At 40.2% G+C, this 12,342-nt stretch overlaps 1 pseudogene; it reads right to left on the bottom strand.

The window, feature by feature from the left end:
- Positions 1–299: 299 nt before the first annotated feature.
- The window catches only part of LOC115291185, a 30,393-nt pseudogene continuing 18,350 nt past the window's right edge, over positions 300–12,342 (bottom strand).

The following is a 12,342-nucleotide window of genomic DNA, read 5'->3' as shown; positions in this document are numbered from 1 at the left end:
GGGGAAGGCGCGCCCCGGCCGCGGGTGGGAGTGCACGAGGGGGCGCGGGGGAGCGGCCGGCCGCCGCAGGCGTGGGAGGGAAAAGGGCTGTGGGAGAGCGTGGAGAGGGGTGTGCGCAAGGTGGACCGGATGTGAGAGTGAGGCTGCCAGGGCCCGCGGGAAGGTGTGTCTCGGAGGTGAGAGGCGAGGGCAGGCTGGGAGACAACAACTTTCGCGGCGAGTTGGCCGCGTCTGGCGCCCTGCGCGGCCCCGGGCGGAGCGCTCGCACGGGAGACCGCTCCTCACCCGACTCCGCGGGGCTACCGGGCGGCGCGTGTGGTCGAGGGATCGCGGATAGGGGTCGGGACGTCTGGGGCCCCGGACTCGCCGGGCCCTCGGGGACGGTGCACCCTGGGGAAGTTGCCGCCAGCCCTGGGCCTCAGTTTCCCGGCCCGTTGAGGGAGACCGAAGGCCAGAGTGGAGTTACGTCCCCTCTGCCCGCACCCCATGCGCCCGGAACCCCGCGGCGGGGGGCAGCCTGACGTTGGCAGCTGCTCTCTATTCTGGGAAGTGCCGAGGGCTTCTCGAACGGCCGCAGCGAAGCCAGGTGGCGGGTGGGGAGGCCAGTGGGGAGGGGGCAGGGGCTGCGTCCAGGAGGACCGACGCTTGCTGCTGGCCTTCGAGGCCGGGTTCGGTCCCAGAGCAGGGGTGGTGGGAGGCGACCGTGGCTGGAAGCGGAGGCGCTAGAGCTGTGTAGGAGTTCCCCAACCACTGGGAGGGTCCCGGAGAGGAAAGAGGTCCTTCCAAACGGAGGAAACAACGTGACCGACGGAAGAGGCAGGGTTGCGATGATAGCAGTTTGAGCCTAGGGGCTAGGGAGAGAGCCAGAAGGCTGGAGGCGTTTGGGAGTTTTTGGGGCCGGCTGGAAGTCTGGTGGTTAGAGCCTGGTCCCAGCCAGGAAATAAAATTCTACCGGGAAGAAAAAAATTGGCAGGATTCAATAGTGAAGAAAGTGAAGAAGATTAAAAGATCTGGACTTCTGGGGGCTTTTGTGGGGGTGATGGTTTGACCAGAGAAATAAGAGTTCTTGAGCACGTTGCGGGGGAAGGTCTGTTGGGGAACAGCTTCATATCTTCTGGCTGGGTCGTGATGTACTGTCTTTCCTAAGGTTTCCTATTGACCAAGGGGTAGGAGGGACCACGGCTTGTTTTTTAAAAAAATGCATGTTTCCAGGCCCCTTCCTTTGAAGACTGTAAGCCTGGGGTTTGTGTTGTCCTTAAGTGCTCCCAGGTGATTCTTGTTTGGGAGGACAGGTGAAAGGCCTGTAGGCTTAGGACTCAGACCTTCCTCCTTTCTGCCCCCAGCTGTGTGGCTTAGAATGTTTCAGCATCTGTGAGCCTAAGTTTCTTCATCAGTTAAAAGAAAGAAATGAAAGAATAAACCAAACCTTGCAGTGCTGTTTTGAAGTCTATATGAAGAATAATTGAATAGTGCCTTGAGACACAGTGGTCACACACACATTAGCTCTTAGGAGCTAATGAGCTTTAAAATACTTTCTTTTGGAGAGGGAAATCTCCTTAATTGTCCACAGGAGAAAGAATGTATACATTCTTACCTAGATTTTGCAGTTATTTAATTCTAGCTTTGCTAACAAATATTTACAAATTTCCTCTCTACAAAAGGATTAGATTTTACTGCCCCTGAAGTGAGATAAACTAACTGTAGAAGCTTTCCTACCAAAATGTACTGGAGAATCATAAATGAAAACTGTGTATATAAACCTATGCAGACCAAGAGGTAATGGTTGTCAGGTTATTTACACAGATGCCCCTAATAGGTATTTCCTGTTATTCAAATTTGCACCTTCTAAAAGAGAAATGAGAGTGGAAGGGTACTTGGTCTTGCTCTTCTCTGGAAGGTTAGTAAAGCTTTTTTGTCGTGTAATATTTTCAAGCATATCAATTCCTTGGTCCAACTGCAAAACCACACACGTTTTAGCATGGATTTTCTAGTGGGCAGCAAGCATCAAAAGATTCTTGGCCAAGGTGGCATTTACTGAACTCTTTTAGCATGTTTCACCTGGTCACTTTGAAAATTGTTTCTGAGAAGTAACTGCTCACTGTTGTATTTTGTGTCTTCTGTCCTGTGAGCATTTTGTAAGGAGCACATGTTCCCACCATACCTCTGATTTATGGCACCCACAAGTTTCATATCCTAGAATGCAGAATATTGCTCTTTCACATGGTAGAGAGCGGGACAGCCTCCACATGCAAAACCAGAAATCCAGAAGTCATTGCCTCTGACAAAACTTTCTTTTCTGCCTATTTTCTCTTGAGTTCCCCTAACTCATCCCCTCCCAGAGAGTTGAAATGAAGATGAATCTAGACTAAATTTAAGCCTAATAAACCAATATTTTATGAATGTTTAACTGAAGTCAGAAATTTGGGGACATTTTTATATTAGGTATAATACTTTTAAGCATATTAATGTTTTCCTCAAGAACAGAGAAGGCAGTACGGGTCCTCATGATTTCTCAGTGATTGCTTTGGGCAGGATTGCAGTGGAGTAGCTGTGACAAGATTTCCTAATATCACTTTGGAAGTAGGAAAACTGAGATCCAGGAAAGTAGAAGAACTTCTTGTTAAGCCTTCATTTGGAATTTTTTTTTGAAAAAAGTTTTTTTAATGATGTGATCACCCAACATGGAGCTCAAACTCACAACTCCAAGATCAGGAGTCACATGCTCCACCTGCTTAGCCAGCCAGGCACACCTTGGACTTTGATGACCAAAATATATGTGTCTATGGACAGAGCACCTACTGATAGCATTACTGTGGTCGCCTTAATCTTCTGAATCTACAAAGCTACAGTGGAAATGTTTTTGCCCAACTAATGACGGTGGTCTGAATGGCCAGTGGTGTTAGGTAATACAAGGAGTTGGGTGAGAAAAATGAAACCTATCTGCTAGAAGTTGTGGGGGGAGCACTATTTGGAGCCAGTTCAGTATTTGGTGGTGTCAGCACCTGCTTGATCATTGGGAATGATGTAGTGGTAGGGTAATGTCCTTAAGAAGCTTTTCTTGAATTGGTAGAAGAAAAATTGTTTGACCTTAGTTGAATTAATTCACCTCTTTGAGTTTCAGATTCCTTTACTCCCTCAACATAAACTCCAGCCCCTCTGTATTTTTCATATTTTATTTTTCTAATACTGGGCTGTCTCAGTTCTATTTCTTTGCACATACTTACTTCTCCTTTCCCTGGAATGTGTTTGTTCCCCTGGTAAACTGCCTCCTCCTTTTACTTGACCCCAGAATACACACAGCACTTCATACAGATAAGAAATAGCTTGTCTCCTGGCGATAGTTGCATGACTTTGTGAATATACTAAAAACCTTTGAAGTGTTTGTTTTGAACATGTGAATTTTCTGGGATGTGAATTAAATGTCAATTTTTAAAAATTACATGAGGAAAAACAAGTCTTCGATATGGTAAATTTCTAGAGAAACGAGATTTTGGTTTGTTTGTTTTTTCCCATCCTTTGGCCAGTATCAAACCTTGTACATAATAGAAACTCAGATAATATTTGTTGTATAAGCAATTTGCTTATATATCCTTCGAGATTTGCTTGAAGGATTAAATGAAGACCTATGAGGTGGTACCTGTCTCGCACAGTACTTGCCATGTAGCAGGAGGAAATGTTTGCTTTTCTCCCCTCATTGAATCCATTCATTTATTCATGCCATTACACACTTTTAGGCACTGAGGATGCAGAAATGGATAAACATTGTCCTGCTATCAAAGCATTTAGGATCAGTGGGGGAGGCAGATACATAAACACACTATAGTATGGCATTAGAGATGCCATAGTAGACTTTGTGAGCATAGAGGAAAGACCATCTCGTTCAGTCTAGAGTTAGGGAGGGGGTCCTCATGGAAGGACTGATATCAGAAATGGTTTTGAAAGATAAGCAGGAGTTTTCTAGGACAGGAGAAGGAGTCTGCATGCTAGGCAGAAGGAACAACAAATGTAAAAGCATAGAGACATAATAAAACCTCTGCTCCACACCTAAAATCAGATTCAAATGTTGACTCAGAAACAAGTTTGAGAAAAAGAGAATGGGAAGTAATGCCCCCCACCGAAACAACAACAACAGAAACAGTTTCCATAATTAAAGACAGGGTCCTTTTTCAGACGGAAAGAGTTTATTGAAGGCACAGGAGAAAGATCCAGAGCAGGGGCACCTGGGTGGCTCAGAAGAGCATGCAGCTGTTGATCTTGGGGTCCTGAGTTTGACTTCACATTGGGCATAGAAATATTGGGGTTGGGGAGACATTCAAGGATTCAGATCTATCCTCATTTGGGGGAAGCTACTAGAGAATAAATGCCAGAAAAACCATGGAAGAGGAAGATACAAGATTTGGGAAATCTGGACTCCAACCCAGGAGATGATGAATAGAAGATCCAGAATGCCACCAGTGCAGCTTTCCAGAGAGCAACCAGCACAGACTGGAACGAGAAGATAGATGGCTAAGAAAGAGAAGATGTCAAAGAACAAAAAGATGGAACTTCTGTATAAATGCACAGTAATTATTTTCAATAGGATACCAAGCATGTTGGTGCATTTGGGGAAAAATCATAGGTATATGGAAAACTAGGCAGATGGAAAAGGAAATCATTAACTCTAGGAAAAACACATGGTCCTAGAAGAAAGGAGCAATGGTCATAGGCTCAAAGGTGAAAATATTTGTATAGTCATAATGTAAACACTGATATATTGTCCAAACTGCATAAAGAGAACCTACAAATTAGAAAAAGGCAACTGTTAGAAAAATGGTAAAGAACATGAATGAACTCATAGAAGATGAAACACAAATGGACAATAAACTCAGCTCATGAGAAATTGAGGAAATTAAAAGTATTCATAAACAGTTTGGCAAATATGAAATTCTGAATATAGGGATTGGTAAAGATGTAGAGCATCAGAAACTGCCATCTCCTGCTGGCAAGAGTGTATGCTGGTATAATTCCTCTAAAGAACAATTTGCCAGCATCTAGTAGGAGTGAAGGTCTAGGCCCTTTACACTCTGGCAATCTCTCCCATTCTCCTAGATGGCCTTTACCTATCTCACCTCTCTTCACACTCTGCCTTCCAATTCTTCATCTGCCCTAGGTCTCAACTGATAACCTTGTTCTCTGTTTCACCAAGAAAATAGAAGCAATGAGAACAACAAATTCTATCCACCCACATATACCTGCATCTGTGCCCCTAGACACTGCCTTCTCTCCTATTGGTATGGATGACCATGCATGATCACCACCCCCCAAAAAAAAGAGGAAAGAACTGAGGACTCCAGAAAAAATGAATAAATGTGCACACCCTTTGACCTATCAATTTCTCCTTTAAGGAAATTCTACATGTGCACAAACATATACAGGGTTCATTTTTGCATGATGTTTGGTGAAAAAATGGAACCCAGATCCATCATCAAGAAAATAGATTTTTTAAATTGTGGTATAGTCATGAACATTTTACATCAGGTCAAAGAATGTGCATGTTATTCATTTTTTCTGGAATCTTTAGTTTTCCCCTCTTCTGGATGAAATCAATGTAATAGGCTACCTGTATCAGTGTTAAATGGCAAACTAGATCTTGCTGAATGAAAAGTTATATTGTAGGAAGAAGTGTTTGTTATGAACCACTTACAAAGTTTGAAAACATGCAAAACAATTCTATTGCTGATGACATATGGTATAAATGTATGACAACATGCCTGGGAATGACAAACTTCAAATTTGGAATGATTATCTCTAGGAGGGAGAAAAGTGAGTAGATAGCCAAGTACACATGAAATTTCCATTGTGACTGGGTTTTGTTTTTGTTTTTAAATCTGGATGGTAGATAAATGGGTGTTCTTTTTTACCTCTTCAGTAGCAAAATTTTTATTACTCTCTGGCAGGGGATGATTCTTACATCAGATTAAGCATCATAATCACTAGAAAAACTTTAAAAATACAGATTCCCAATACCCACCACTAGAACTACTGAACCAAAGATTTCAGAGCTGAGGCTCAGGAATCTACATTGTTTTAAAAACTAAAAGTTGTTTTAATTTATACATATGTAAAAACTGTATATGTTTATATATACATCTGTAAATTCTAAGCATATATAACATATATGTACTGTTGGACTTGCAGGAAGGTTGCAAGAATAGTACAGAAATGTCCTATATATCATTTACCCAGATTCTCCCAATTGTCAACATTTTGGCACATTTGTTTTATCCTTTTCGCTGTTTGAAACTTTTGAGAGTAAACTGCAGACAGGATGTCCCTTTATGCTTAAATATTTCAGTTAATACCTGCTTTAAAAAAAGAGCAGTCTTTACATAACCCTAGTATAATTGTCAAAAATAAACAGGAAATAACATTATTATCTAATCTACAAATCTTACTCATACTTCACCAATTATATCAATCATATTTGTTAGAGCAAAAGAAAATTCCAAATCATTTCTTGATGTTTCACGTTTTCTCTATTCCCTTCAGTCTGGACAGTTCCTTAGTCCTTTCTTTTCCCTGACTTTCACATTATTGATTTTTTTAAAACCTTACTTACTTGGAACGCCCCTTAATTTGGGTTTCTTTGCTGTTTCCTCATGGTTAGATTTTAGTTCTAGATTTTTTTAATTTTTTTAAATGTTTTATTTATTTTTGATACAGAGAGAGACAGAGCATGAGAGGGGGAGGGGCAGAGAGAGAAGGAGACACAGAATCTGAAGCAGGCTCCAGGCTCTGAGCTAGCTGTCAGCACAGAGCCTGATGCGGGGCTTGAACCCAGGAACGTGAGATCTGACCTGAGCTGAAGCCGGAGGCTTAACCGACTGAGCCACTCAGGCGCCCCGGTTCTAGATTTTCTTGAGGGAATACCACAGAATTGATTATTGTACATTGTACCAGTGGGCATATGATGCTGATTTGTCCCATTACTAACTTTGGTGATAAAATTTTGCTCATTTGCTGAAAGCAGTGTGTACCAGGTTTCTCTATTGTAAAGTTACTCTCAGGGAGATACTTTGAAACTATCAATACTCTGTTATTCCTCAAAATTTCAACCACTAGATTTAGTATCTATTGTTGATTCTTGCGTAGATTAATTATTATGGTTGCCAAATTGTGATGCTGATTTCATTATTCCTTTTGTATTAATTGGTTTTCTACTGTAAGGAAGAGGTTTCCCTTGTTCCCCATTTAATATATTAATGTGGATTCATATTTTATTCAATGTGTTACAAACTTTTACTATTATTAAGTATTCTTCTGCTCAGATTGCCCTGCTTTTAGCTAGTAAAGCCCTTCAAGCTGACTCATATATACTTCTGACTTGGTTCCTGGTTTGTACTTTCTCTGCCTCAGTCCTATAATCAGCTGTTTACCTGGGGAGCCCTAGTGCTTCTTTAGCAGAGAACAGGATTTAGAAACAAAGATCTGCATGCTGGATATGCTAATTGCCGCTGGAATATTGTTAATTCTAGACCCTCTCAACCAAAAGGCTAGGAGATAGATTATGTAACTATACACACGTGTGTATCTATGCCTGTCTATATTGACCAGTCTATTACTATATTAAAAATTATGAGTTCATACTGATACTTCTGATTCCAGTGAAACAATGTAGGGTTCATTTTCTCTTCTTTCCCACTTTTCATATTTGTAACTCTCTTTCAACAGTGAGAAAACGGCTCACATTATCCACAATATGTTTACTTATTTGCTCAATCCCAGAATACACAGAATTGCTAACCAATGCCTTCATGAAAAAAAAGTCTATTAACTGGCTCTTGTTATCTAATATTAGTTTAGAATTCTTTTGTGTTTAGCCTGAAAGTATATACTCCAATTAGAGTGTTCAGAAGTTACTTGTGTCTTATTTCCCCCTTCAGTGTAGGTTAGTTTATTCATTTGAAATTTGGTTGGCTCCTTTGTTTTGCACATTTTAGTTACTCTTCATCATTGTTAATTTTATTCTCTTTTTGTTGCTCTGAGTAAATAAAACATTAACATGGTTCCAAAACACAGAAGGTATAATTAGATGATTTTCATTACATCTATTGTAACCAACCCATTTCTACCCAGCCCCTGACAGTAACATTTAATTCCAGTATAGTTAACATACAGTGTAATATTAGTTTCAGGTGTACAATATAGTAATTCGATTCTGTATATCATCTGGTGCTCATCACAAGTGCACTCCTTAATCTCCATCACCTATTTAACCCTTCACTCACCCCTTACTGGTAACCATGAGTTTGTTCTCTATAGTTGAGTCTGTTTCTTGAGAGTAACTAATCTTAATAACCTCTGGTTTATCTTTCCTGTGTTTCTTTTTGCACAAATGAACATATACATGTATGCTTTTTTATTCCTTTTTCCAATAAAAAAGATGGCATACTGTAGATACTCTTTTGCACTTTGATTTCTTCACTTAACAGTTTGCCCTGGAAATCACTCCGTACCAGTTCATAGAGATCTTTCTCATTCTTTTTTATTTAACACCTGCTTAGTACTTGTATGCCATATATATGTACACATCAATGGTTTTCCAGTATTTTTTAATTTTACAATGATGCTATGAATAATAACCTTTACGTATGTATTTTTGTGTTGTTGGATGTTTATCTCCAGGGTAAATTCTTAGTGGGATTACTAGGTCAAAAGATGATATGCGTATGAGTGTTTTATTTATTTTTAATTTTTTTATATGAGTGTTTTAAATATATGCTGTGAAATTCCTCTCCATAAAGGTTATACCAATTTGCATTCTCATCAGCAGTATGTAAAAGTGCCCATTCCCCTACAGCCTGTCAACAAGGTGTGCGATTATACTTTTTATTTTTCACCAGTCTGATAGGTGAGAAATGGTATCTCAGTGTAGTTTTAGTTTTAATTTGTATTTCTCTTATTATGAGTGAGAAGGAACTTCTCTTCATATGTTTAAAAGTCACCTTTATTTCCCTTTTTTTTTTTTTGGCATATTTTCTGTTCATGTCTTTTGTCCATTCATCTGTTAGATTTACATCTATGTTTCTCCTCAAATTAAAAAAAAATTTTTTTTAACGTTCATTTTTGAGAGAAACAGAGAGAGTCAGCTGGGTAGGGGTAGAAAGAAAGAATCCCAGGCAGGCTGTGCACTGAGCCTGATTCAGGGGGTCTATCCCACAAATGGTGAGATCATGACCTGAGCTGAAATCAAGAGTCGGGTGCTTAACTGACTGAGCCACCCAGGTGCCCCTCTCCCCAGTTTTTATGAGTTACTTAAATATGAGAAATAGAAGCCCTTTATCTGTGATGCATGTTGCAAATATTTTCTTTCAGATTTTAATCATCTATGACTTTGTTTATGGTGTTTTTCCTCATGCCAATTTTTTTGCTTTTAGGGAGTCTATCAGTATTTTCTTTCATCTCATTTGATTTTGAATTAGAGTTACAGAGCTTGCTTCTACACCCAGGTTAAAGAGGCATTCACTCGTTTTTTAAAGTAAAATTTATGTGACTTCATTTTTATATTTAGATCCATTTAGAATGTGTTCTTATGTATATGGTATGAGGTATGGATCTAATTTTACCCTTTTTTCCCAAATAGCTAACTAGTTGTTCCAGTATTATATATTTAAAAAAAATCCTTTAGCTGGATATTCTGAGATGCCAACTTTATCACATACTAAAGTTTCATAGGTACTTGGTTCTATGTCTGGATTTTCTTTTCTACTGGTCTGTTCATTTGCCCATACCACACTGTTTAGTTAGAAAGGCTTTATAGTATGTTTTCATGTCCAGTGTGCTTAGTCCCCCTTGTGGCTTTTTCTTTTCTTTCGTTCTTTTGTTTTTCTTTTTAAAAGTATTTTCCTGGGGCGCCTTGGTGGCTCAGTTGGTTGAGCATCTGACCTCAGGCAGATCTCGTGGTCCGAGAATTTGAGCCCTGCATCAGGCTCTGTGCTGATAGCTCTGGACCCTGGAGCCTCCTTCAGATTCTGTTTCTCCTTCCCTCTCTGCCCCTACCCTGCTCGCTTGCTCTCTCTTTCTCTCAAAAATAAACATTAAAAAATATTTTTAAAATAAAAAATGTTTTTAAGTATATTACTACTACTTTTGCATGCTTCTTTTTCTTCTACTTTTTTTTTTGGTAATTATTACTTTTTATTTTAAGTAGGCTCCATGCCCAATGTAGGACTTGAACTCACAACCCTGAGATGAACAGTCACATGCTCTACCAACTGAGCCAGCCAGCCACCCCTGCATGTTTGTTTTTCTGTTTGAAGTTTAGTATCAGCTTGTCAAGCTCCATAAAAAGTTGGTATTTTTTGAGATTGCATTATGTTATAAATTAACTTAGGGGTAATAGACATCTTTTTGATCTGTATCTATAGTCATCCTATTTAAGAACAGAAGCTGTCTTCATTCACCAGTCTCATCTAACAAAAGACATTGGTTTCTAACTGTTGGAAAGAGTGAGATGTGGAAGAGTTAAGTGTCATTGATCTCAGTGGGAAATTCACCTAATAGATAATGGCCAAAATTGATAAATCAAGGAATGATATAAGCAAATTAGTTACAGATACATAGATCATAACCAAAGGAAAGAGCTATGAGAGTTAGAGTCCTTTCTTCTTTCTTCCTTCTTTCCTTCGGCTTTTAGTACATGTTAGTTAGGATCTTGGTAAGAAACGTGACACTCTCAGTCACAGTGATTGAAAATCTAATAAAGCGCTATTTAGAAGTGTTGGGTGGGGTTAGGTGGTATAAACAAGGGCTGGTAAAGCACCCTGCCACAAGCAGCAAAAGGGAACAACTTAGCCTCAAGAGTGATGGGGGGTGCAATTTAATGGAATCACGAGAGTTGCAGGAGAGGCAGACTACATAGTAGAAACCTCAGACTTGGGTAGAGCACAGCCACTGCTTATTGCGGCTTGACAGGTTGGGAACTGAGGGAATATGTATCCTCTCTTACTCTTCTCCCACTCCTGCCTGTGCCCCCTAATGGCGGAACCGAATCAGAAGGCAGAGAACAAGGGAGCCCATTAATGCCATTTGTAAGTGGCAGCTTCCAGCACACAATAGGGCAAAGAAGGGTGAGGAGTGGATTCGGAGGGGCGCATAGAAGATATCCAAGCAATGGTGTAATGCATTTAAGTATATAGACGTACAGCATATAATAAAATGATAAAATAACAATAAACAATTTTAATCAATGAATCTATGGTCTAAAGGAACATGAGTCAGGTAATTATAATAAAGGTTGAAAAGTGATAAGTAAATGCCTAAAGAGATTGGGGATAGTCCCAGTGAGGGAATCTGGCAGAATTTCTGAAAGAGAGACAAACATTCAGTCCAAAACAGTCATGTCAGCAGAAACACCAGGAGCCTCTTGTTTTATAATTGGATGTTCATTATTGGTACAGTAGCCTCTCAAACTCAGCATGTAAGTAAACACCCTCTCCCTGCCTACAGACCATGAAAGTTTAGTCTGTAATTCATGGTTTCTAATTTATACTGCATTTGGCCTCCTTGGTATTCTACGCCTTCTCTATGTTCTCTGCCTCCTCCCATTGTACACTGCTTCTTCCAGATAAAAAAGCATTGTAGAAAGTGCTGTTTTAAAGTCAGTAGACCTAGAATTGGATTCCCTAACTTTCACTGACTAGCTGTGTGACCTTAATAAAGTTGCTTAGCCTCTCTGAGCCTCAATTCCATTTTGTAAAAGGAGAACAATACTTACCATATGGAACTGCTGTTTATCAAGTACCTGGCACCAGGCCCGTCACTCAGATGAGGATATTGCTGTCTTACTACAGAGACTGTTTTGCTTTCCCTCTTCCTCTTGAGGTTCTTGACTTTGAGCACTTTGGCATTACTACTATGGGAGTTGCTTTCCTGGCAACAATTTGAAACAAGAAAAGTTTCTAGACAAAGTTGGAAAGGATTTTATCAGTAATGTAGTCCATCTTCCCAGAGGATGCAGGAGATCCTGCCATAGGCTTCCTGATAGATGATTGTCTCAACTCTGCCCATACCAACTGGTATATACCACCTCCTGGAGCTGCCTGTTACTGGAACATTGGTTAATTGGAAGAAAGATTTTCCTTGAGTTGGGCTGAAATCAGTTTCCCAGCTAATTATAGACTCAACACCATTTAGAGCAAGACCTTGCAGCCTATCGGCTTATGTTATAAATGAAGAATGAGTCTCAGGGTGGTGAGGCAAGGCATTGTTCTTCGTGGTAATGCTATGTGGAGCTACAGGGAACAGCTTCCTCTAGGCCCTTTAATGTTATCAGTCATCATGGCCTCCAGTTCTTTCAAATAT

Source organism: Suricata suricatta, chromosome 5 (genome assembly GCF_006229205.1).
Source record: "Suricata suricatta isolate VVHF042 chromosome 5, meerkat_22Aug2017_6uvM2_HiC, whole genome shotgun sequence".
In the NCBI taxonomy this organism is placed as follows: Eukaryota; Metazoa; Chordata; class Mammalia; order Carnivora; family Herpestidae; genus Suricata; species Suricata suricatta.
The sequence above is the reverse complement of the archived record's forward strand: the minus strand, read 5'-3'. Positions and strand labels throughout refer to the sequence as shown.